This window comes from Hyla sarda, chromosome 3 (genome assembly GCF_029499605.1).
Source record: "Hyla sarda isolate aHylSar1 chromosome 3, aHylSar1.hap1, whole genome shotgun sequence".
In the NCBI taxonomy this organism is placed as follows: domain Eukaryota; kingdom Metazoa; phylum Chordata; class Amphibia; order Anura; family Hylidae; genus Hyla; species Hyla sarda.
The window spans coordinates 18,096,918-18,124,222 of NC_079191.1; the positions used below are offsets into that span (position 1 = coordinate 18,096,918).

The following is a 27,305-nucleotide window of genomic DNA, read 5'->3' on the forward strand; positions in this document are numbered from 1 at the left end:
CCCCCCCCCCCGGCTGCCTGCCAAGTCTGACCTTTTTGTTGCATAGGCTTATATATCAAAAAAGGTCAGATTTTTCTGACAGCGCCACACTGCCGCAAACTTCCCCCAGCTCATAAATAGTGATCGCAGTGGGTCTCAGGAGTGAGACGCGGTACGACTAAAACTTCTAACATGTCAACACGTCAAATTTTTTTTTCAAATGATAGCTTTATGACAGTTCTGGGCCTCATGGGAACTGATAAGGTTTGATTATCTGTAATTTGTTTCCTCTTTTGCTGTTTGCTTATTTTTTCCCTCCCTTTCTTTGGACCACCCGGATAGTTATGTGCTGTCTAGGCTTTTTGACATTTCTTCTACATATCCACATAAAGACTAAAGGGTGATCCTAACCTGATTTTGGCTTACAGGATGGGACAGGCTTATTTTTTTGTATTGTTAGGTCATTGGCATACATGGAGGGTAAAGACACATTTTTATTGATTATAAAAAATGCTTTATTTTACGATTGATTTTATTGGAGGGTGGCAGGAGTTTACAAAGTGGGGTTTATTTGTTTTCTTTTTATAAGATATATATATATATATATATATATATATATATATATATATAAATTGGTTAATGATTTGTTAATAAAAATGGCTTTGTATCTCCAAATAAATAAAGTATAGAAAAAGTTGCAATTTAAGTATAAATATAATTTTGGTTAACTTAGAAGATGTCTGATATCACATGCAGAGCTGCATTCATAATTCTGCTGTATGCTACTTGGTTTCCACTAGGACTATATTAATGGGCAACCCCTTTTTTAGACTGAGCCTAGTCAAGTAATCAGAACACTTTTAGCCTGACCATACATTTTTACCATCATGGGAAGCCCTGGCTGGCCCTACATTTTAACAAATGTTAAATGTACTTTGGTCTACAGAACTACAGTTACAGAACTACTCCGCCCCTAGACATCTTATCCCCTATGCAGAGGATAGGGGATAAGATGTCTGATCACGGGGGTCCTGCCTGCTGGGGAGTCCCGTGATCTCCCTGCTGCACCTGGCGTTCATTTAGAGCGTCGGGTGTGGTGTCGGAGGCTCGTGACTTCACGGCCACGCCCCCTTAATGCAAGTCTATGGGAGGGGGCGTGACCTCACAAGCCTCCGTCCCTCATCGCCAGTCATCCGGCACGGAGCAAAGTTCGCTCCGTGCGCCGGATGTCTGGGCTGCCACAGCCGAGGTGGCTGGGGTCACCAGCGCCGGGACCCCCCGCGATCAGACATCTTATCTCCTATCCTTTGGGTAGGGGATAAGATGTCTAGGGGTGGAGTACTCCTTTAAACGTTTGCATACCCTTGGAGATAAGATAATATATGAACCATCTTAAAAGAAAACATGAATGAGCAGGAAAAACAAAAATGTTTTTTCTTATAGGATTTATATTGAACTGTAGGTTATAATAGAACAACAAAACATGGCAACTAATAAAAAAATGAAATTACCCCTGTTCAAAAGTCTTATCACGAATTCTTGCAGGTGGATTCTTCTTGGCAAAAGGCCTCCAGTTTATGGAAAGTCTTTCGTCATCTTGCATGAACGTGTGAGATTGCAATGGCCGCTCCAGAACCTTCACCTTTTTTTTTTTTTCTTTCTTTGCTGTAAACACAGAGGGGATCAACTTGACCTGGAAAGTCTATGATCGTCCCATACACAGCTTTCGTAGAAGCAACATTTCGACCTGCACCACCACCTGCCGTCTTGGAGACTTTTGAGTTCACCCCCCTTCCCAAAAAATAAGAAACCTCAGTAACCTTCGCCATGCTGCACACTGGGGATGGGACTCTTGCTGTAGGCCATGTTGACCCTTCGGCCTATGATAGTGACCATAAAGGTCTATTTTGGCCTGGAGGCGTGTCAAGATGTAGTCAGGCTTATTGTTACGGGCCTTTTTGTGGCATTGGCCTAGTAAAGGCTTTCAGGCAGCATGACCATGCAGATCATCTTTAAGTATCGTCTTATTGTGCTCCTTAAAAAACAACCAACGCATCTTTTTCCAGAGCCGCCGGTGTTCTCCTGAGGTTACCTGTGGCTTTTTCTTTGTATCCTGAACAATTCCTCTGGAATTTGTGGCGAAATCTTTCTTGGTCACCTGACCTTGGTTTGGTATCAAGAGATCCTGGAATTTTCCACTTCGTAATAAATGATTGAACTGTAATGACCGTCATATTAGGCTCTGGATCCCTTTTATATCCTATTCCATCTTTATAAACAAGCAATTGCTTTTTTTGTCGACTTTTACACAGGATAACAATTAGCACATTTGGGCAATAATAGCCTATTGTAAGAGACCCATTTCCCCCCTTTCTCCATTTAGAACATATGCATGCTCGGCTGAGCCAGTCATGCATGTGTATGAGGGGGTCAGGAAAGAGTGTTCGGACAGCAGTTATATTGTTAGCTTTAGATGTATAATGTGTTCGGTATAGTAAGTTAGTGTTTTAAACTTTTTGTTCTTTGCAATAGATTTTAAGCGAACAACCTTGTTAAAGGGTAACTCCACTGGAAAACATCTTTTTTTTAAATCAACTGGTGCCAGAAAGTTAAACAGATTTGTGAATTACGTCTATTTAAAAATCTTAACCCTTCCAGCACTTATCAGCAGCTGTATGTTCCAGAGGAAGTTGTTTTCTTTTTGAATTTACATTCTGTCTGACCACAGTGCTCTCCGCTGACACCTCTGTCCATTTTAGGAACTGTCCAGAGCAGCATATGTTTGCTATGGGGATTTGCTCCTGCTCTGAAGAGTTCCTGACATGGACCGAGGTGTCAGCAGAGAGAACTGTGATTGTGACAGAAAATGAATCCAAAAAGAAAAGAATTTCCTCTGTAGTATCCAGCCGCTAATAAGTATTGGATGGATTAAAATTTTTTAATAGAAGTCATTTACAAATCTGTTCAACTTTCTGGCAACAGTTGATTTAAAAACAAATGTTTTCCAGGGGAGTACCCCTTTAAAGAGGTACTCCGCCCCTAGACATCTTATCCCCTATCCAAAGGAGCACCCCCGCATTCTACCATGCGGCACCCACCTGTAACTGCTTCCGGTACCGCCCCGCCCCCGTGTGACGTCACACTTGCCCCTTCAATGCAAGTCTATGGGAGTGGGCGTGAAAGCTGTCACGCCCCCTCCCATAGACTTGCATTGAGGGGGCGGAGTCGTGACGTCACGATCTTACATCCCCATGGTCGGGATGGTATTAGCCTGAGGGCCTCCAGCGGTTCCGGAAGCCATAACAGGTGGGTGCCGCATGGTAGAATGCGGGGGTCCCCAGCGGCGGGACCTCCGCGATCAGACATCTTATCCCCTATGCTTTGGATAGGGGATAAGATGTCTAGGGGTGGAGTACCTCTTTTAAGGTGCTAATGAAAATGATAGGATTGATGTAGCTGATATAAGTGAGCACGCTCAGCTCTCCATCTCTGTACTTTGTATTCCATAGGTTCTCTCCGATCTGATCCCGAGATCAGCGCTCGGTGACCACATTGGAATACTAAGTAGGTTATAAAAATCCCTTTTTTATATACATGCAGAGAACCCTTAATAGGCTGAATTATATACACAGAATAAGGCTGGGTTCACACTACATTTTTGCAATACAGTTCCCGTATACGTTTTCAATTTGAAAACCGTCCGGAACTGTATAGAAAACCGTATGCATTGACTCTCCATTGTAAACCGTACGCATTGACTCTCCATTGAAAACCGTACGCATTGACTCTCCATTGAAAACCGTATGCCAAAAGATGCATCCGGTTGTGTCCGTTTTGCATCTTGTACGGTTTTGTCTGTTGTTTTTCCCCATACCGAAAACGGCAGCCTACCATGGTTTTTGGTCCAGTTTTCAACATACGGTTTTTGACTTTGCACAGTTTTTTTTTTCTTGAAATTTCAATCAAGCAAGTGAAACTTTATTCATAATGGAGTGAAAAGTTAAAAACTTATACGTTTTGTTTCTTAAAAAACGATGAAACCGGACATCATTTTTCAAACCGTATACGGGTTAAAATTTGTACACACCTTTTGATACAGTTTAGTCCGATTTTGAGGAATCTGTTTTTGCATCCAAAAACCTGATACGGGAACTGTACTGCAAAAACATGGTGTGAACCCACCCTAAGACAACTTTCAGACGGCTGTAATATAAGCGCACTCAGACCCCCACAGTTCTGTTTAACCAAAGCTCACCATAGAACCTTATGGTTCTTAAACCCCTTAAGGACCAAGGACGTACCGGTACATCCTATGTCCTTTCCCTTCCTAGCGGGTCGGGCCCAGCCTCTATCCACGACCGGGACCCGTGGCACTGATCGCGATGCCACGCGCTATTAACTCTTTAGACGCGGCATTCAAAGTTAATTTCCGCGTTTAAAGTGAAAGTAAACCAATGCCGGTTAGCTCAGGGAGCTGTTCGGGATCAATGTAAAAGATCAGTGTGTGCAGTGTTGTAGGTCCCTATGGGAGCTATAACATTGCAAAAAAAAAAAGTGGAAAAAAAAAGTGAGTAAAGATCATTTAACTCCTTCCCTAATAAAAGTTAGAATCACCCCCTTTTGCCATTTAAAAAAAAATGTCCCAACTATAAAAATATATCGTTAATTAAACTGCACGGTCAATGGCGTACGCGCCAAAAAATTCCAAAGTCCAAAATAGTGTATTTTTGGTCACTTTTTTATATCATAAAAAAATGAATAAAAAGCAATCAAAAAGTCCGATCAATACAAAAATGGTACCACTAATAACTTCAGATCACGGCGCCAAAAAATGAGCCCTCATTTTTATAGGGGTCAGAAGATGACAATTTTAAACGTATACATTTTCCTGCATGTAGTTATGATTTTTTCCAGAAGTGCGACAATATCCAACCTACCGGTATATAAGTAGGGGATCATTTTAATCTTATGGACCTACAGAATAAAGATAAGGTGTCATTTTTACCGAAAAATGTACTGCATAGAAACGGAATCCCCCAAAAGTAAAAAAAAAAATTGTGTTTTTTCTTCAATTTTGTCGCACAATGATAATTTTTTTTTTGTTTCGTCGTAGGTTTTTGGGTAAAATGACTGATGTCATTACAAAGTAGAATTGGTGGTGCAAAAAATAAGCCATCGTATGGATGTTTAGGTGCAAAATTGATAGTTTTTTTTTTTTTAAAGGAAAGGAGGAAAAAATTTAAGTGCAAAAACGGAAAAAACCCTGGTCTGCTGGTAATGGCCAACATCCGCGATCGCGCGGATGTGTGCCATTAGCCCCTCAGATGCCGTGATCAGTATAGATCATGGCATCTGCGGCAATGCGCATGTTAAAATAGATGCTTGGATTACCCACAGCGCTGCCGCGGCGATCTGGTCATCTGTAATGGTGGACGGAGGTCCCCTCACCTGCCTCCGTCCGTCTCCCGGTGTCTCCTGCTCTGGTCTGAGATCGAGCAGACCAGAGCAGAAGATGACTGATAATACTGATCAGTGCTTTGCCCTATGCATAGCACTGAACAGTATTAGCAATCAAATGATTGCTATAGATAGTCCCCTATGGGGACATATAAAAAGTGTAAAAAAAAAAAAAAGTAAATGTCTGAACTGTCAAAATATAATGTTAATGATCCCGTACGCTGAACGACGTAAACGCAAAGAATAAAAAAAAATCCAAAAATGCTGCTTTTTTGTCACATTTTATTCCCAAAAAATTTATAAAAAAATATCTAAAAGTTTTATACATGCAAATGTGGTATTGATAAAAAGTACAAATGACGGTGCAAAAAATGAGCCCTCATACCGCCCTATATACGGGAAGATGAAAAAGTTATAGGTGGTCAAAATCGGGCGATTTTAGATTACTGATTTTGTACAAAAAGTTTTAGATTTTTTTTAAGCAGTACAAAAATATAAAAGTATCTAGCCATGGGTATCAATTTAATTGTATTGACCCATAGAGTAAAGAACACATGTCATTTTTACCGTAAATTGTACAGTGTGAAAACGAAACCCTCCAAAATGTGCAAAATTGTGGTTTTCATTTAAATTTCTTCCCTAAAAAAATAATTTTTTTGGGTTCGCTGTACATTTTATGGTAAAATGAGGTTTCATTACAAAGTAAAATTGGTCACACAAAAAACAAGCCCTTATATGGGTCTGTAGATGGAAATATAACAGAGTTATGGATTTTAGAAGGCGAGGAGGAAAAAAACGAAAATGTAAAAATAAAATTGGCCTGGTCCTTAAAGGACATCTGCAGCGTGATTAACACTTATCCCCTAGCTGCAGTTGTCCTTTAAGGGGAAAATGGGCTTGGTCCTTAAGGGGCTAAGGGGTTAAGTTTAGTTACCTAAAGGGTGAGCCTCCCACCCCAAGACCAAGTCTTGCAGCAGCCTGGGACAAAATAAGGCCTAGTTTAGCACTGACATTGCCTCACAAAGTGACCCAATTAATTTTTAGTATTACTTTTATTGATTCTGTTAGTAGTAACTTAAAGTGTACCTGTTGTTTGAGGTGACTTTTCAGGACAAGCTACCCTGTGTGTGTACATGATGAGAAGCACTGTTTCTGGCCATTATATAACTTGTTTATTGCATTTTCCAAATTTCAACTATATTTTTCAGTTTCCTAGAGCTGGGAGGGGGAGGGGGGGAGGGAGGAGCTTGCACTCTGTGTCTCTGTGCACAGCCTAAGCAGCAGTAGCCACAGCATGAAAGGACTGATTAAGAAACCGTGAGCTGTCTAAACTGTGTTCCTTTACTGAGTTGTGTGTGTTCCCAGGTCCTCCCCTCTCATTTCCCTCCTCCTTCCATAGACTTGTATTGCTTGTAATTTGAGCCCTGAGTGAGCTGTAGGACCAATACAGTACAAACTTAGCTGATTTTTCAGAGTGAATGACAGTTTAGTGAGGGAGAGGAAAGAAGAATTTTTGTCTCATAATATATATTTCAAAGCTTCTTCTATACGCTTGTACTATTGATCTATGCAAACTTTGGGGGCTTTTTCTCCTTTTACCTCTTATGAAAAGGTAAAGTTGGGGTCTACACCAGCATGTTATTGTAAAAAAAAATAAAAAATTACACTAACATGCTGGTGTTCCCCCATACTTTTCATTTTCACAAGAGGTAAAAGGAAAAAAAGACCCTCAAAATTTGTAACGCAATTTCTCCTGAGTACCAAAATATGTGGGTGTAAAATGCTCTGCGGGCGGACAACAGGGCTCAGGAGTGAGAGCGCACTATGTACATTTGAGTACAATCTTTGAATCAAATTCATAAGTAAAAGCATCCCAGAGTTATTAATGCTTAAATTGACAGTGGTCAGATGTGCAAAAAATGCTCTGGTCCTTAATCATACCCATCAAATCCAACAAAAAAACATTGTTGTTAATATATCACTCAGTACCTAATCCTGACCATGTACATCAAATTTTTATGTGTCTAGCACCTTTATTTTATTTTTTTATTACACTTTTAATTTAGCTCACTAGTCTGAATTCCTCTCAAAGGGAGGGGGCGTGGTCTCATTGCACAGGTCTCCGCCCCCTCTCTCAGTATGCTGTCTGCTCACATCTCCCCTAGCATTAGCAAAACTACAACTCCCAGCTTGTCCTCTCTGACAGTAGTGGGACACAAGCTGACAGTGGGAGGATTTTTCCTCCAGCACTGAGCCCTGCGCTCACAGCTGTCAATCAAGGAAGTGTGTCCATGACATAGGTGATGATGCATGGACACAGCAGGACTAGTATATGTCCAAGCAGGCAGGGGAAGCAGTTGTTTGACTGGCTTTTTCAGTATGGAATACTGAAAATTTTCTAATGAAAGCAATTGTTTTTGTATCTGACAGTGCCCATTTAAGGTCATAATGGGCTGGGTCCTTAACCTCCTGAGCGGTATTCCCGAGCGTGACTCGGGGTTAATTTTCCCTGCCAGGATCGGTAACCCCGAGTCACGCTCGGGGTAGAATTACAGAGTTCCCGGCCGGGCTGCACGATATATCGCAAAAGCAATGCGATATAGCGATGCGGCCCCCCGGGAAAACTTGCGATTATCTGCTCTGGTCGGCTCCCGTTGCGGGGGCCGGCCAGAGCAGGTAAAGAAAAATACTAAAAGTCAGTGTTTCCCTACCAGGGGGCCTCCAGCTGTTGCAAAACTACAACTCTCAGCATGCCCGAACAGCCAAAGGCTGTCCGGACATGCTGGGAGTAGTAGTTTCACAACAGCTGGAGGTACCCTCTCAGAAAAACACTGAGCTAAATGTAAAGGGAAAAAGTAGTAAAATGAAAAAACCTTTTGCTCACCTAGTCCCGGTCCCTGAAGATGTCGTTCCCCTCCGTGCGCTCTGGTCCCTGCTCTATTCATCTTACAGGACCTTTCACTTTTCAGCCAATCACAGGCCGCAGTGGTGTAAAGCCTGTGATTGGCTGAAGGGGAAAGGGCTTGTTCTGCAGCAAATACACTAGGTTTGAAATCTGCCCGGAAAACCCAGTGTATTCTGCTGCAGAACAAGGTGACAAGGGGGGAATGTGACAGAGGGGGGGGATGTGACAAGGGGGGGGGGGGGGAATGTGACATGAAGGGGGGGGGGAAATGTGACAGGGGGGAATGTGACAAGGGGGGGGGGGAATGTGACAAGAAGGGGGAATGTGACAGGGGAGGGGGAATGTGACATGAAGGGGGGGATGTGACAAGGGGGGGATTTGACAGGGGGAGGGGAATGTAACATGAAGGGGGAGAATGTAACATGAAGGGGGAGAATGTGACAAGGGGGGGAATGTGACAAGGGGGGGAATGTGACAAGGGGGGGAATGTGACAAGGGGGGGGGAATGTGACAAGGGGGGAAGAATGTGACAAGGGGGGAAGAATGTGACAAGGAGGGGGGAGAATGTGACGGGGGGATGTGACAAGGGGGGGAAGAATGTGACGGGGGGAAGAATGTGACAAGGGGGGAAGAATGTGACAAGGAGGGGGGAGAATGTGACGGGGGATGTGACAAGGGAGGGGGAATGTGATGGGGGAGATGTGAAATGGGCGGGGGGGAGATGTGAGATTCAGTGCAAAAAATTGTACCGCTTTTGGTACAAATTTCCAGAAAGAATCATACCGCCAGGGAGGTTAAGGGATTAAAGAAAAAATAACAGGTCTGTGAGAGCCGGAATTCTTACTGGTTCGTAGGTCATCAAATACTTTTGTCATAAAATGCAAATTAATATAAAAAAAAATCATACAATGTGATTTTCTGGATTTTTGTTTTACATAGTTACATAGATTGTTACATAGTTAGTATGGTTGAAAAAATACAAATGTCCATTAAGTTCAACCACGAATTGAAGGGAAGGGGTATGGTTGGATGAAGGGGAAGGAATGTGATTCTATATTTCTGCATAAGCATTAATGTTATATTGTTCTTGGAATGTATCTAACCCTGTTTTGAAGCTTTCAACTGTTTCTGCTGTGACCAGTTCCTGAGGTAGACTGTTCCATAAATTCACAGTTCATAGCGAAGATGTTCCATGCCCATTATTAGTTTGGTTGCGTGTATCTGCACCCTTTCCAGCTCTACAACATCCTTATTATGAATCGGTGCCCAAAACTGAACAGCATGATCCAGGTGAGGCCGTACCAATGCTTTATAAAGGGAGGGTATTATTTCCCTGTCCCTCAAGTCCAGGCCTCTTTTGGTACAAGACAATATCCTGCTTTCCCTTAGAAGCAGCTGCCTGACATTGCATGCTACATTTATCCACATTGAACCTCATTTGCCAAGTGGATGCCCAGACACTTAGTCTATCCAAGTCATCTTGTAACTTATACACATCCTCTATAGACTGTACCGTGCTACAAAGCTTAGTGTCATCTGCAAAGATAGAAACAGAGCTGTTAATCCCGTCCTCTATATCATTAAGAAATAAATCAAATAAGAGCGGGCCCAGTACTGAACCTTTGGGTACACCACTAATAACTGGGGACCAATTAGAGTAGGAATCATTGACCACCACTCTCTGTGTATGATCCATAAGCCAGTTTTCAATCTAGTTAAAAACAAAAATTTCCAAACACAAAGACCTTAAAGGGGTACTCCGCTGCTCAGCGTTTGGAACAAACTGTTCCGCACCCTGAAGCCGACAACGAGAGCTCATGATAGCGTCATAGCGCCGCCCCCTCACAGCTGTCACGCCCCCTCCCATAGACTTGCATTGAGGAGGCGGGGTGTGACACCATGAGGGGGCGGGGCTATGACATCACAAGCTCCCGGCTCCAGCGTTCAGAACAGTTTGTTCCGAACGCTGAGCAGTGGAATACCCCTTTAAGTTACCTATCAGAGGTCTTTGAGGGACAGTATCAAACACTTTTCCAAAATCCAAAAAGACTATATCTACAGCCATTCCTCTGTCAAGGCTTCCTTTTCTATCCTTAGTAAAACTTCTATCACTTCTGGCTATCACTTATAATACTATTATCCCCTAAGTATTCCTGTATGTATTCACATATAATACTATTATCCCTATGTATTCCTGTATGTAGTTCCTTATGAGTCCTTCAAACTATTTTCCCACAATGCACGTTAAGCTTACTGGCCTATAATTATCTGGGGGAGACCTTGGGCTCTTTTGGAAGATTGGTACCACATTCACCTTGCGCCAGTCCCTCGGCAAATATCATGAACAAGGGTACAGAAATGACTGAACTTAGTTCTTAGGGTGCGTTCACATGTGCGTATTTTTGCTGCAGATCTGCTGCAGATCTTGCTTCTGCAGATTTTGCTGCCCATTGACTTTTATGGGCAGCAAAATCTGCAGAAGCAGATCTGCAGCAAAAATACGCACGTGTGAACGCACCCTAAGAACTCTTGGGTGTAATCCATCAGGTCCTGGAGATTTGCTTACATTTACTTTACTTCATTTACCCTGGACCATACCTACATTAAGCCAGTTCAGTACAATACATGATGTGCTCCTCCCTCTTCCTTTTAAATTCCGTCTCTCACTATAGAAGAGTATCTATGATAAAAAATACAGACCTCTACATGTGTTGTAAGTAGGAAAATCTGCAAAATCGGTAGTGTATCAAATACTTCTTCCCCCCCGCTGTATGTTGTTGACGTAGAGCACAATTTACAGGGTCTTTTTTATACAAACCCGATCCATATAGCCTTCTTAAGCATATATATGTAATGGAGGAGTTTCCCAGCTCCATACACTTTTTTTTTCTATTCGCAAGGAGCCATTACAACCATTATCTGTTCCTTTGGAGGACTTGTCTAATCTTATTACACAAGTAATAAGCAACAAGTTCCTAGCTCTCACAGTGCAGGATAGCATTGGAACATTATTTGGCGTTACTGTGGCCAACACTTTAAACTCATTTCCCTCCGTCCACTGCCATGATGGGGAGACTTGGTCTGTACAATGTCTATGATCTATGATCCCCGGATCCAAGGTCTTCAGCAGAACATTGCTCATCACACTGCCCACCATTCTGGTGACATCTCTTCCCCAGGTACTCAGTAGCACTAATCCAGAATGGCACTGTATAAATAGTTACTAAATAGGGTGCTAAGCTCTAAGGAGCAGACTAATGATTACAAACAGTCAATTAAGGGATGAGAATCTGCACCAAAACTTCAATCGCATCAGTAAATGCAACATTTTCGTTTTACGTTTGTCAGTAGAACCATTTTCTTCCCAAGGTAGGTGACACACACACACACGCACCTGGATGTCCACTGAGTGTAAAACATGGTCCAACGGACCAGGCCCCTTCTTCCATTGCTGTGTGCTTCAGTTCTGATACTTATTTGCCCATTGTAGGCACGTTTGGCTTTGAACAGATGTCCGCATGGGTGCTCTGACCAGTCTGCAGCTACACTCCCCCATACACAGTAAGCGGTGATATCCTGCGTTATCTGACTTCTTTCTATCATAGTTAGGAGGAACTTTTTCATCAGTTTGCTCTACAACAGATATTTCTGTGAGATCGAACCAATCGGGCTTGCCTTCAACCCCACACACATCAATGTGCCTTGGGCACCCATGTCCCTTTCCATGGTCACCAGTTGTCCTTCCTTGGGTTACTTTTCTAGGTATAAACTACTATATAATTGAAACACTCCACAAGAGCAGCTGTTCTAGAGCCATCTAGACATCACAATTTAGTCCATGTCAAGGTCCACGTCAAACGCACTCCTTAGGCTCGCCCAACTTTGAGAACTGACCGTTCACTTGTTGCCTAATATACCCCCATCCCCATGACAAGCACCAGTTTTATTCACGTCACCTGTAAGGGTTTATGGCCTGTTGGTTTATACAAAAATACACCTTGGTTGACCAAGAGACCAAAGAAATAATAAAAGGGTTGGCTATTGATGCCACTTCCTATTCCACTTCTTATGGGACAGTTCCTCTAAAATATTACATACAAGAAAGATACTGACAGCAGAAGGTTTTTATTATTTTTGCAGAAATCAAATGTGTTTTTCGGGTGATAGTAGGGATTTCTTTGTATTTTGTATACACAATCCCTATGGAGAACGATCCCTACATTTAGCATACATTGACAAACAGACGTACACTATTGTCTCATAAAGACTACTCTTGGGGCATACGGGTAGGTCACCGATTTGGGACCAGCTCAAAGGGTGAGTGATCGATCTATTTTTGTTTTGTATTTTAGGCAGTGTTTTATAAACAAAGCTTTTGTGCAAAATAAAATTCTTATTATTATAATCCCCCCTCCCTTCTCCCCTACCAGCCCCAAATAACAATTCCTCCCATGATTCTATACCTACCTAAAACCCAAGGAAGATTCAGTGAAGTATATGGCACTTGTTAAAGTTGAAAACACACACACCCCTCTCCCTGTCTCTCTTCTCCTCCTCCCCTAAAAGATTTTTTGGCTTAGCAGCAGGTTCTGTCGCATGCGGACATTTCCAGACACAGAACAGATTTCTTATCACTGAATAACAAATGGGCTCCAAACAACACATCATCGCTTATTAAAAAATGGTATTTGGCCGCCGCGGCACATCCGAATCCTTTCGTCGAGAACCAGGTGTTTTTTTGGCTTTTGTCAATACGAGATTTTGGTTACCGGGTTCTCATTTCCTTCTTGTTTCTTTTATTGGTAATTTTTTTTTTTTTTTGCTTCTTCCATTGTGTTATATATTTTTTTTCCATTCCCTCTTCTCTCTCTCTCTCTCTCTCTCTCTCTCCCCCTCTTTTTAATATATGAACTGATCCGCAAAGGGCATCTTTTGGGATGAAGGACTCAAACAGACTGGCACAGGCTGGAGCCTCGCCAAGACTGCTTGGAATTGGGATGATTGCCATGCTGGGAGCAAGGAAAGACAGTACAGAGAGAAGGGGGGTAAATAAAAAAAAAGACTTGGCAGAGCTCAGTCAAATCAGTTTCTTTTGTCTGCCTCCTCGACTTGAGCTTCAGGAATGAAATCCATTCTGGGCTAGAAAAAAAAAAGGAAAAAAAAATTAGAACTTTTTTTTATTTTTATGGCCTTTTTTTGAAGGTGGGGGGGGGGGTCTGCAAACTTGGAATCTTATTTCTTTATTATAAAACCTTTGTGGATTTCTTTTTTGGGGAAAACAAAATGACATGCGACGTCTGCGGTTTACTAAAGTTATTCCAGAAAAATAACAGCAAAAAACTTCACAATTACCTGGCTTCGGCATGGCATCCGGATCTGCGATTGGATCAGTTTTGCAGCAAAAGTACTCGCATGGAACTTTTTTTTTTTTATACTGAGATGGATATTGTTTTCTTAATTTTTACAAAGGCCGACTGTACAGAACAGAAAAATGACGAAACTTTTTTTTTTTTTTTTTTTAAATATATATAAAATATTTGGATTTTTTTTTTCTAAGGAAAAGGCAAAGTTACGATTCTCCTCTGATCAGCTGTGGAAGCAACAGTTTTTTCTGCTGGTGCAGCATTCTGGATGTTTTTTTTGTTTCTGCTTCTCCTCCCTGTAATTATTGAAGACCTAGCCGAAAACCAGGAGACGACCCACTGCACAGATGACTGAAGGGCAGACGTGAACCGTGAGCACTTTCTGTTTTTATGGTTTTGTCTGTGATTGCAGGTTGTTGTTGTGTATTTATCTTGTCCCACCTCTCATTTCCCATGTAAATTCGCCTCTCTTGTGACGAATACATTCCCCAAAAAAGCTTGTCTTGCCTCTTTTTGCAGCTGTTTTGCAAATGTCTCTTTTGGGCCTCTTGTTATGTGCATTGACTGTAATGACCTGTATATTTTTTTAAATTTTATTAGAATTTTTTTAAAATTATTATAAAAATTCCATGTATATAGAATAATGCTTAATCCGTAAATGATCCATTATTCTACTGTTCTGTTAAAGGGACAGATGGGTTTTCACAGTTATGTGCCAGTGTATAAATCCCACTAGTAATGTGTTATCAGAAAATTACCTATTTTTTTAATCACGTTTCTATGTAAACCATATTTTTCTAAAGATATTTTGGTGATGTTTTTCTCATTTTTAATTTTACTATCTATATTTTAGAATAATCCTAAAATCCTGCAGTTTCCATTCTCAACACTAGGCCTAAAACTAGTCTGAGACTTCCTGTTCTGTACAGATTACTTCCTCTTTATCACAGGCGGGATTATATTAAAAGGTGCCACTGGTATATAGGTGCAGACGATATCTGTTGCTCACAGAAAAGACACTCCTGTAGAATGACCTCTGAAAAGGTCACAGAACATGTCCAGACCCTTTTCCTATTTAGGTCAATGAGACAGTTACTGTCTATTGTTGCCCTGTGTCATTTGGCTTGTTGTAAAGCATATTTCTGAGTGCTGTTAAAAACACTTCAGGCAAGATGGCTGCCCCCATAATAATGGACAAGAAATGAAATATAAATGCAGAAAAAAATAAATAAATTAGGTGACACATTCCCTTTAACCACTTAAGGACTGAGCCCTTTTTCACCCTAAAGGGGTATTCCAGGAAAAAACTTTTTTTTATATATCAACTGGTTCCAGAAAGTTAAACAGATTTGTAAATTACTTCTATTAAAAAATCTTAATCCTTTCAGTACTTATGAGCTTCTGAAGTTAAGGTTGTTCTTTTCTGTCTAAGTGCTCTCTGATGACACGTGTCTCGGGAACCTCCCAGTTTAGAAGAGGTTTGCTATGGGTATTTGCTTCTAAACTGGGCGTTTCCCGAGACACGTACAAGTACTGAAAGGATTAAGATTTTTTAATAGACATAATTTACAAATCTGTTCAACTTTCTGGAGCCAGTTGATATATAAAATAAAGTGTAAGATGCTTTTACCGATTATTCTGATTCTGAGATTGTTTTTCGTGACTTATTCTACTTTATTTTGGTGGTAAATTTTCGTCGTTACTTGCATACTTTTTTGGTGAAAAATCCCCAAATTTCATAAAAATGTTGAAAATTTTGCATTTTTCTAACCTTGAAGCTCTCTACTTGTAAGGAAAATGGATATTCCAAATACATTTTATTTTTATTCGCAAATAAAATATGTCCACTTTATGTTGGCATCATAAAATGGACATATTTTTACTTTTTGAAAAAATTAGAGGGCTCCAAAGTAGAGCAGCAATTTTCCAAAATTTCATGAAAATTGCAAAATCTGAAGGGACGGATGTTACAGAACTACAACTCCCAGCATGCCTGGGCAGTCTAGGTATGCTGAGAGTTGTAGTTTGGCAACATCTGGAGGTCTACCAATTGGGCACCACTTTGGCTGTCTGGGCATGCCGGAAGTTGCAGTTTGGCACCCACTAGGAAGGGCAACAGTAAATATCCCTTACTGCCCCTTCCTTTACCCCCCCACCGTCATTTCCCTACCTGCGCCGTGATCTCCGCTGATGTCTCTGATGATCGCCGGGCCCCATCGCATCTGGTCCTCAGGTCATGGCCTCCATCTTCTCCCCCCGTTCTGCCCGACATCCAGGGGTGGGCAGAACTGGGGGGTTGCCAACCCACTGTCCTGCGCTGCCATTAGTAAGAATTCAGTTCTGACCAATGGCAGGGGATAGGAGGAAATCGCAGCACTGCGACCTCGCTCCTATCCCTCAGGATGATCGGGGCTGTCACTGACAGCTCCGATCATCCCTATTCACCAGGACCCCCCTCGGCGATGTGCCGGAATGCCTGCTGAATGATTTCAGCAGGCATCCTGGTCTGGTCCCCAACTGGCTAGCGGCAGGGACCAGAATTCCCACGGGAATGGATACGCATGGATACCCATGGATACGCCCGCCATCCTTAACAGGTTAATGGGGGATTTCCACACATATTGGCCCAGATTTATAAATCTATCTTAGAAAGAAGGCAACCAATCACAGCTCAGCTTTCGTTTCTCAAAATGAGCTGTGATTGTTCGCTATCGGTCAAAATCGGTAAAATGTTTGTCTTAGACAAGATTGATAAATCTGGGCCACTCTCTGTTATAGTGAATGAAGGTATTAAAATTATTTCAGAATTTTGGTGGCTGGTATCTCATTTCTTTGTCTTTCTTTTCCCCGGAAGTTTTTTTCTTTCAGCCTACAAAATAAGAATTGTCTCTGACCTTCCCCAGCTTGCTGTGCGGCCCGAGACAATACATCCCAAATCAGGTGCTGAAAGGGGTCTTGGCTGCTTTGTCTGTTGTGTGTGAAGGTGGACCCATTCACCATCACACAGATCCACAGCTTGTGTGTCAGATTGCAATGGGTTGGGGGATGTGTGGGAGGAAAATAGGTAACCTCCAACCTTTGAACAAAGGATCCTGGGGATTGTAGTCTGAGGGAGGCCACAGAAACAGGAAGTAGCCAGTTCCCAAAAACAAACTAGCAGTGTGATGGGGGGAGTGAGGACACAACTATTTAGCACCAACACAAGCACAGATCCTTGGTAAGCATGTGCATTACTGTATGATACTTAATTACTAAAGTCACCTTATGTTGGATAACCTATTTAATGACAGGACTAACAAGGTTTTAAACATGACTGTAATATACGTCAGCTGCATATACTGTACACCATTACTTATACATACAGATGTGGAAAGAGATAATATACATAGGCCCATATTTATCAGTCAGCCTGAATTGTCTGGTTTTTCCGACAGCAACCAAGCACAGCTCAACTCTCACTTTACAAGAGCTTGTTAAGATATGAGGTTAAGATTAGCTGTGATTGGTTTCTGTCGATAAAACCAGACAATTAGGGTTTTAGGTTGATTGATAAATCAGGGCCATAGACTATGAACCCATAAGGTTTGAAACCCGTCAGCTGAGGTGTGTTTTTCAATATTATGATGTGTCTAGTTCTGTAATACTTGGAGAAAGTTCAAACGAATCGTACATTCCTCTTTTAGGATTCTTTCCACCCTCCTATGAGTATCATAGGATCCAACCATGGTGTAGTGAAATGAGTGGTTGGATTCATCAGGAGAATAACTTTGTCACTTTAGCTCTTAGTTTGTGCCCCTGTATACTGTGTTGGGCCATGGTCCTTCCCCATTTTTGGTCCAGTTTAGAGTGGCTGGAATAATCAATAGAGTAATCCTTCATGCCAAAGAATAAAGGAAAAACAAGGGGAAAACCATCCTAGATCAGAATGGAAATGGACTGTGGCCAGACACAGTATATGGGGACACCAGCTAATGGACTAAATAATTTACAGTGGCTCGGAAATGGAGATCATCACTTCTCTGAATTGATCATCACTTAGATTATCAACCCCTCGGGACCAATTCTCTATTTCCTGACCTCTTTATCCCTTTGTTTGTGCCCCCTGTATACTGTGTTGGACCATGGTCCTTCCACATTCTGACCTGGGATAGTTTTTCACAGACTGCATTGTGTGAGGCAAACTAAAGAAGTCAAATAGTCAAAAACCATCTAAGTGGTAAGAGTGCAATAGCAAGATAACAAAAAGTTTCTTTCTAGCCACTCTATTAAAGGAGATATGTGGCAGGAGGGATTTTTCTTTCAGAATTAAGCCCATAGAAAAATAAAGCTCCTGCGGGGCCTCCGGTATCCTGCTCTGGTTCCTAGTGCAGTCTTCTTCCTGCTTCTTGGGTTCAACAGGGACACCACAGCTCAGCGAATCGCTGGCCACAGGCGGAGGTCAACTGCATCGGCATTAGCTGAGCTGTGGTGTCACTGTCGACCCCCAGGAGAAGGAAGAAGAGTGCACCAGGAACTGGAGCTGGACCCCAGAGGCCCCGCAGGAGCGTTGGAGATTGAGGTTTATTTATTTTTTATGTACTATGCTATGGGCATAGTTCTGTAAAAAAAAAAAAAATCCTGCCCCATATCAACTTTAAAGGGGTTATCCACAAAAAAAACTTTTTTATATATATATTTTTTTTATATATATCAACTAGAAAGTTAAACAGATTTGTAAATTACTTCTATTAAGAAATCTTAATCCTTTCAGTACTTATGAGCTGCTGAAGTTGAGTTGTCCTTTTCTGTCTAAGTGCTCTCTGATGACACCTGTCTCAGGAACTGTCCAGAGTAGAAGCAAATCCCTATAGCAAACCTCTCCTACTCTGTGCAGTTCCCCAGACAAGCAGAGATGTCAGCAGAGAACATTGTTGTCAGACAGAAAAGAACAACTCAACTTCAGCAGCTGATAATTATTGGAAGGATTAAGTTTTTTTTTTATAGAAGTAATTTACAAATCTGTTTACCTTTCTGGAGCCAGTTGATATAAAAACATTTTTATTTTCCTGAAATACCCCTTTAAAGGGGTACTCCTCCCCTAGACATCTTTGGATAGGGGATAAGATGTCTGATCACGGGGGTCCCGCCACTGGGGTGATACTTGCATTGAGGGGACGTGGTCATAACGTCACAAGCGGGTCTTGACCATGACGTCCCAAGCCTCCGCCCCACATTGCCAGTCATCCAGCATGGAGCGAAGTTCGCTCCATGCACCTAATGTCCAGCAGCGGGACCCCCACGATCAGACATATTATCCCCTATACTTTGGATGGGGCATGAGGGACATTAAGATATTTGAAACAAAATTGCGAAGGGTTTATTTGTTTGGAGGACCTAGGTTACTGTTAAAAACTTTTTTTATGGGTCACTTCTTCCCAGCCAAGTGGTTTGCCCATCAGTTCTCAGCAATACTTTTTTTCTTATCTTTATCTGCAGCACTTGTTAATCCTGTACAATGACTTCACTAAAGGTTTTCCCAACTCAGCTGTTTTCTCTTGAGTTTGGATGACTTATAGTGTTTGGATTGATTACCTTTATCATCATTTATTCCACGTCTTGCCTGTTGGATAAGCTTCTGCTAGAAGTTATAGATTCTATGAAGTTTCTGTTTGATATTGCTGAATGTGAAGAGGGATTGTCTGTCGAAAACTGGATGCAGCCTTGTACAAGGTGGCCATTGAGAACAACCCAGGTGTTTTTTATTTATTTATTTTTTTTATTTTTTTTTAATTTTTTTTTTATTGCCATTCTTATACACCTTACATACTATGGCTTAAAATAAGACACATGTCCTTTAAAGGGGTACTCCGGTGCTTACACATCTTATCCCCTATCCAAAGGATAGGGCATAAGATGCCTGATCGCGGGAGTGCCGCAGCTGGGGACGCCCGGGATCATGCACGCGGCACCCCCTTTGTAATCAGTCCCCGGAGCGTGCTCGCTCGTCATGTGACGTCATGCCCCCGCCCCCGTGTGACGTCACGCTCCACCTCTCAATGCAAGCCTACGGGACGGGGCGTGATAGCTCCCGTAGGTTTGCATTCAGAGGCGGATCGTGACGTCACATGAGGGCGGAGGCGTGACGTCACACGCCGCCGGCCCTGCGGTCGACCGTAATCAGATCCGGAGCGAGCACGCTCCAGGGACTGATTACAAATGGAGTGCCGCGTGCATGATCCCGGGCGTCCCCAGCTGCGGGACTCCCGCGATCAGGCATCTTATCCCCTATCCTTTGGATAGCGGATAAGATGTTTAAGCACCAGAGTACCCCTTTAAAGGGGTACTCTGGCGCTAAGACATCTTATCCACTATCCAAAGGATAGGGGATAAGATGCCTGATCGCGGGGGTCCTGCCGCTGGGGACCCCCGTGATCTTCCACGCCGCTCCTTGTTAAAATCAGTCTTCGGAGCGTGTTTGCTGATTACTGGCGATCACGGGGACGGAGCATAGGGACGTCACGGCTTCGCTCCCGTTTGATGTAACGCTCCGCCCCCTCAATGCAAGCTATGGGAGGGGGCATGACAGCTGTCACGCCCCTCCAATAAACTTGCATTGAGGGGGCAGCGTGGTCGAGATGGACTCAGCCTGAGGACCTCCAGCGGTTCCGGAAGCCGCTAAAGGTGGGTGCTGCATGGTAGATCCCGGGGGTCCCCAGCGGCGGGACCCCCGCGATTTGACATCTTATCCCCTATCCCTATATCCCCTTTGGATAGGGGATAAGATGTCTAGGGGCGGAGTACCCCTTTAAAGGGGTATTCCAGGCAAAACTTTTTTTTATATATCAACTGGCTCCGGAAAGTTAAACAGATTTGTAAATTACTTCTATTAAAAAATCTTAATCCTTCCAATAGTTATTAGCTTCTGAAGTTTTCTGTCTAACTGCTCAATGATGATGTCACGTCCCGGGAGCTGTGCATGATGGGAAAATGTCCCCATAGGAGCTGCACAGCTCCTGGGACGTGAGTCATCAGAAAGCATTTAGACAGAAAATAGCAACTCAACTTCAGAAGCTAATAACTATTGGAAGGATTAAGTTTTTTAATAGAAGTAATTTACAAATCTGTTTAACTTTCCGGGGCCAGTTGATATATAAAAAAAAGTTTTTGCCTGGAATACCCCTTTAAGTTCAATCAAGGAGGTGAGGGGAAGAGGTATAGGTGAATGATGGTAATAGGATGTGAGTCTATATTTCTTCATATAGATTAATGTTATTTTGTTCTAGGAATGTATCTATCCCTGTTTTGAAGCCCTCAACCATTCCAGCTGTGAACAGTTCCTGAGGTAGGCTGTTCCCTAATTCACAGTATTTATGGTAAAGAAGGCTTTTTGCACCTAGAGACTAACACTTTTTTTTTAAGACAGAGGCAGTGCCTCCATGTCTTTGGAGGGGGTTCTACATGAACAGTTTTTCTCCATATTTTATGTATGGGCCATTTATATCCCCTTGGGGACTCACTATTTTTCCGTTTTTGCACTTTAGTTTTTTCCTCCTCACCTTTTTAAAAATCATAACCCTTTCACTTTTGCACCTACAGACCCAAATGATGGCTTATTTTTTGCGCCACCAATTCTACTTTGTAAGGACATCAGTCGGTTTACTCAAAAATCTACTGTGAAATGGGAAAAAAAATCATTGTGTGACAAAATTGAAGAAAAAACGCCATTTTGTAAATTTTCTGGGCTTCCGTTTCTATGCAGTACATTTTTCAGTAAAAATGACACCTGATATGTATTCTGTAGGTCCATAAGATTAAAATGATCCCCTACTTACATAGATTTGATTTTGTCGTACTTCTGAAAAAATCATAACTACATGCAGGAAAATATATACGTTTAAAATTGTCATCTTCTGACCCCTATAACTTTTAAATTTTTCTGTGTATGGGGCGGCATGAAGGCTCATTTTTTGCGCCATGATGAAGTTTTTATCGGTTCAATTTTTGTTTTGATTGGTCTCTTTGATTGCTTTTTATGGTATAAAAAGTGACCAAAAATAAGCTATTTTGGACTTTTGAATTTTTTTGCACATACGCCATTCACCGTGCGGTTTAATTAACAATGTATTTTTATAGTTCGGACATTTCTGCACGTGGCGATACCACATAAGTTTCTATTTATTTTTATTTACATGTTTGTTTTTTTTATGGTAAAAGGGGGAGGATTTGAACTTTTATTAGGGAAGGGGTTAAATCACATTTATTTAACAATTTTTTTTACACTTTGTTATTTTGCAATGTTATAGCCCCCATAGGGGCCTACAACATGCAGTACATTGATTCAATACACTGATGAATGCCATTGCATTGCATTGATCAGTGTTATCGACAGTCGATTGTTCAAGTCTGGATTTCAGGAGGAGGCAGGTAAGGCACCCTCCTGATGCGTCCTAGCTGATCGGGACATCGCGGTTTCAGCACTGAGTTGCCAGGAGTGGTTTTTTTTCGATCAACTTTGCCGGGACCGACCTGATATGATGCGGGGTCACCGTGTGACCCCACTTTAAATCGCGGGACCAGGACATACAGGTGCGCCCTGAGTCCCCAAGAGGATATTCTTATATATGTTGATCATGTCCCCCTGAAACGTCTCTTCTCAGGACTAAACAAATGTCATTCTTTTAATATTTCCTCATAGCTAAGATGCTCCCTGCCCTTTATTAGTTTAGTCGCGCGTCTCTGTACTCTTTCCAGCTCCATAACGTCCCTTTTATGAACCGGTGCTCAAAACTGAACAGCATATTCCAGGTGAGGCCGTACCAATGCTTTATAGAGCGGTAGTATTATGTCCCTGTCCTTCGAGTCCAGGCATTTTTTGATACATGACAATATCCTACTTGCCCTAGAAGCAGCTGCCGACACTGCATGCTATTCTGTAGTTTATGATCTACACGTACACCCAGATTCATATGTACCAGTGACTCTCTCCCAGTTTTACTCCCCCTAGGACATATGATGCTGCAGGTTTTTTGTACCCAGATGGAAAACTTTACATTCATCCACACTGAACCTCATTAGTCCATATAATTCGGCTTTATAACCTATGCACGTCTTCTATAGTAGTGCGTGTGACCCTGATGATAACTATACTTACCTGTCCCTGTTGCACGGTCCTGTTGTGCCACTATTTGCTTCATATGTTCAGTTCCCCGAGAGGCATGGGCCTAGCTTCCTGACATCACCGCTGCTGATTCCCCAGGCCTGCTCGCAGCGGGGACCCGCAGAGAAATAGCAGCAATGATGTTAGGAAACTCCACCTATGCCCCAAGCCCACCTCCAGAACAGAAGATACTGAGCAAGATAGTGTGACAACGGGACCACAGATAAGGGACAGGTAAGTTGATGACAGTGACTGATGACAGTTTTCTTTTAAACCAGTTTTTAATCCAGTTACAAACCTAAACTTTCTAAACCTACAGGCCTTAATTTACCTTAGAGACATCTATGAGGGACAGTGTCAAATTCTTTTGAAAATCCGAAAACACTATGGGGGAGATTTATCAAAACCTGTCTTAAGGAAGAGTTGCCAATAGCACCCAATCAGATCACTTCTTTCATTTTTGCAGAGGCCTTGTTAACTTCTTAAGGACCCATGACATACCGGTACGTCATGAGTCCGCTCCCTTTCTATAACGCGGGGCCACGGCTTGGCCCCACGTCATAGCGGGTCGGGCCAACGGCCGGGACCCGTGGCTAATAGCGCGCAACACTGATCGCGGTGCCGCGCGCTATTAACCCTTTAGACGCGGCGTTCAAAGTTGAACGCCGTGTCTGAAGTGAAAGTAAAACCATGCCGGTTAGCTCAGGGAGCTGTTCGGGATCGTTGCGGTGAAATCGAAGCATCCGGAACAGCTTACATGACAGCCGGAGGGTCCCTACCTGCCTCCTCGCTGTCCGATCGCCGAATGACTGCTCAGTGCCTGAGATCCGGAATCATCGATCAGTGGTTTCTTATGAGAAACCGCTGATCAATGTAAAAGATCAGTATGTGCAGTGTTATAGTTCCCTATGGGATAATAATGATCAGTATAAGAGATCAGTGTGTGCAGTGTTATTGGTCCCTATGGGAGCTATAACACTGCTAAAAAAAAAGAGAAAAAAAAAGTGAATAAAGATCATTTAACATCTTCCCTAATAAAAGTTTGAATCACCCCCCTTTTCCCATTAAAAAAAAAACTGTGTAAATACAAATAAACATATATGTGGTATCGCCGCGTGCGGAAATGTCCGACTTATAAAAATATATCATTAATTAAACCGCACGGTCAATGGCGTACGTGCAAAAAAATTCCAAAGTCCAAAATAGTGCATTTTTGGTAACTTTTTATATAATGAAAAAATGAATGAAAAGATCAATGCAAAAATGGTACTGCTAAAAACTTCAGATCACGGCGCAAAAAATGAGCCCTCGTACAGCCCCATACGCGGAAAAATAAAAAAGTTATAGGGGTCAGAAGATGACAATTTTAAACGTATACATTTTCCTGCATGTAATTATGATTTTTTCCAGAAGTGCGACAAAATCAAACCTATATAAGTAGGGGATCATTTTAATCGTATGGACCTACAGAATAAAGAGCAGGTGTCATTTTTACCGAAAAATGTACTGTGTAGAAACGGAAGCCCCCAAAAGTTACAAAATGGAGTTTTTTTTTTTTCAATTTTGCCGCACAATTATTATTATTTTTTATTCATTTCGCCGTAGATTTTTGGGTAAAAAGACTGACATCATTACAAAGTAGAATTGGTAGTGCAAAAAATAAGCCATCATATGGATTTTTTTGGTGCAAAATTGCAAGAGTTCTTTTTTTAAAGGTAAGGAGGAAAAAATGAAAATGCAAAAACGGAAAACCCTGGGTCCTTAAGGGGTTAAAAAGGAAAGAAGCGATCTGATTGGTTGCTATGGGCAACTCAGCGACTTTTCTTCTGCACAGGTTTTGATAAATCTCCCCCTATATCCACAGCTGCCCTTCTGTCAAGGCTTCTGCTCACATCTTCATAAATGCATATAAGTTGGATTGACAACTTCTATCCTTAGTAAAACAATGCTGGCTATCTTTGTATACCCTTTGAGCCCCTTAAACAATTTTCCCACAATGCACGTTAAGCTTACCGGTCTTATAGTTACCTGGGGAACACCCAGACTCCTTTTTGAAGATTGGTACCACATTCGCCTTGCGCCAGTCCCTCTCGGCACAATACCAGACACCAGAGAATCTTTAAGTATTATGAACAATGGTACAGAAATTACTGAACTGAAGTTCTCTAAGAACTCTTGGGTGTAATCCATCTGGTCCTGAATCTTTTCTTACATTCACTTTATTTAAAGGAGTAGTCCAGTGGTAACTCAGCGGGGAACAACTTATCCCCTATCCTAAGGATAGGGGATAAGTTACAGATCGCGGGGGTCCGACCGCTGGGGCCCCCTGCGATCTCCTGTACGGAGCCCCAACAGCCCGCGGGAAGGGGACGTGTCGACCTCCGCACGAGGCGGCGGCCGACACGCCCCCTCAATACAACTCTATGGCAGAGCCGAAGCGCTGCCTTCGGCAATCTCCGGCTCTGCCATAGAGATGTATTGAGGGGGCGGGGTCGACACCCGCTATCTGGGCCGAGAGCCGGGGCCCTGTACAGAGAGATCGCAGGGGGCCCCAGCGGTCGGACCCCCCGCAATCTCAAACTTATCCCCTATCCTTAGGATAGGGGATACGTTTTTCACCACTGGACTACCCCTTTAATTTACCTTGGACCGTATCTACATTAGGCCATTTCAGTACATTACATTAATGTATCATCTGGCCTGGCCTGCGTCAGCTCCTCCCTCTTTTGTACATACAATGCTATAGAACCGTTCAGTAGCTCTGCCTCTTTAGATCCCCAATGGCCACCTCCCCATTATTCTTATTTGGGGTCATACATGCTTTGACCTTGTGTATATCAAGAATATTCCTATATTTTTTTTCTTTTTTTTTACATTTACATTATATATATATTTATTTTTATTTATTTATTTAAATGTGGTATTTGCTTTGCTTTAGTTGGCCACCTGCCTTTCATTGTGATCTTCAGATTTTATTAGGTTCTTTGTCATTATTGAACAAACTACCTTAAAAAAGTGTAAAAACTGTTTATGACAATATTTCCTTCAACGTCAACTACGTAGGTTGTCCTACGCCACAGAACTCCCTTTTAAAGGATACCCTTTCATAAAAAAAAATAACAACAGTTTTACATATCCTAGGGACATCTCAAAAGTTTTTGTTGGTCAGGGTACAAGTGTTTAGACCCTGGCCAACGATGAGCTTGAACAGGGAAAGAAGCAGGCAGTCATAGTCTTCTCTCCTTGCTCTGTGCCGATTAGGCCAGAACCAGCCCCATAGACTTACATTATGGGTCCATTCTGGTCACAGACCTGGTAGAGAACACACAAAGCACACACTTCTTCCAGCTTGTTCTCGTGATCGGTTGGGGTCTGAACACTCATTAAAACTTTTGATATTGTATGTCTCCACATACTGTGCCCATTTAAAGGGGTTGTCCACTTTCTACAGTTTCTTTTCATTACATTAGTTCCCAAAAATAGGCTGAATACAGAATAACATGATGGTCTTTAGGTGTAGTCTAGAGGGAACTTTCAATTATCTTGTAGCATCTCCACCGGGGAAATAAAGCATTATACAGATCTTTGAGACCATTGAGCTGTCTGTGTAACACATGGACTTGGCAAGTCCTCTGGAAATAGAGGTGCTCTTTATGGTTCTTATAGATAAGGGGCCATCATCTATTCCTCCAGCATTCAATCAAAGGTTCTAAGATAGACAATCCTCCCTAGAAATTTGACTTTTTCCCTCGTTTCTTTGCTATCTATGCCTCCTTGAAGCTACAAAATGTCTTAGAGTAACTCAGTTTTTCAGATTACATTATTTGGATTCATTTGTTTCCATCAGAATTATTTCTCAATGAATACCAATGTCACATGAATGACAGCTCTGTATGCTCTTGACTTTATACGGTCTAATAAGCTGTCACTATGTGTATATCAAGAATATTCCTTGGTGGTTGGAACGGGATGGACATAACCGTGTAGACCTTAAATGCTTGTTAGACAATTTTAAGGACACTTTTTGTTAGTCCAGGCACTCTTATAGACATAGAACATAATTCAAAAGAGGCCAGTAACAAATTTGGTACTTGGTCCCTTGGATTTGTACAGTCCTGGTCATGGACAGTAGTGTTGATGAGGTGGCACCTCCAACATTGTCCTAGGTAAACACCAGATCTTATCCATCTGTTATTTTGAGGTTTCTCTTTAGATTCTTAAGATTTCTTAAATTTGGTAGTGTTGATGAATAATGGCTATAGCCGTTACTATTCATCAGTTAGAAGTTTTGGGTGCCAATATTTAATTCTAAATTTATCAATGATCTTATTTATGGTTTTAATACTATACTGCAGTTGGGGTAAGTAATGTGATGGGATGACAACCTCTGCATCTTCATAAGGAAAGGAATGCAGTGCCATGGGTTGCAAACTTCTTGATAACATTGCGCACTGTGGACAAAGGC

General features: G+C 42.1%; 1 protein-coding gene across 2 annotated transcripts in view; it reads left to right on the top strand.

Moving 5' to 3' along the window:
* Window positions 1–27,305, top strand: part of MSRA (methionine sulfoxide reductase A) — a 400,542-nt gene that overhangs the window by 45,513 nt on the left and 327,724 nt on the right. Inside the window, exon 1 of one of the 2 annotated variants that reach the window (XM_056563827.1) lies at window positions 12,966–14,075. The exons of the other annotated variant lie outside the window; for it this stretch is intronic. The gene's annotated coding sequence lies outside the window, so the exon portion shown is untranslated. Of the gene's footprint in view, window positions 1–12,965; window positions 14,076–27,305 lie in introns of those variants that run through there. 2 annotated transcript variants of the gene reach the window in all.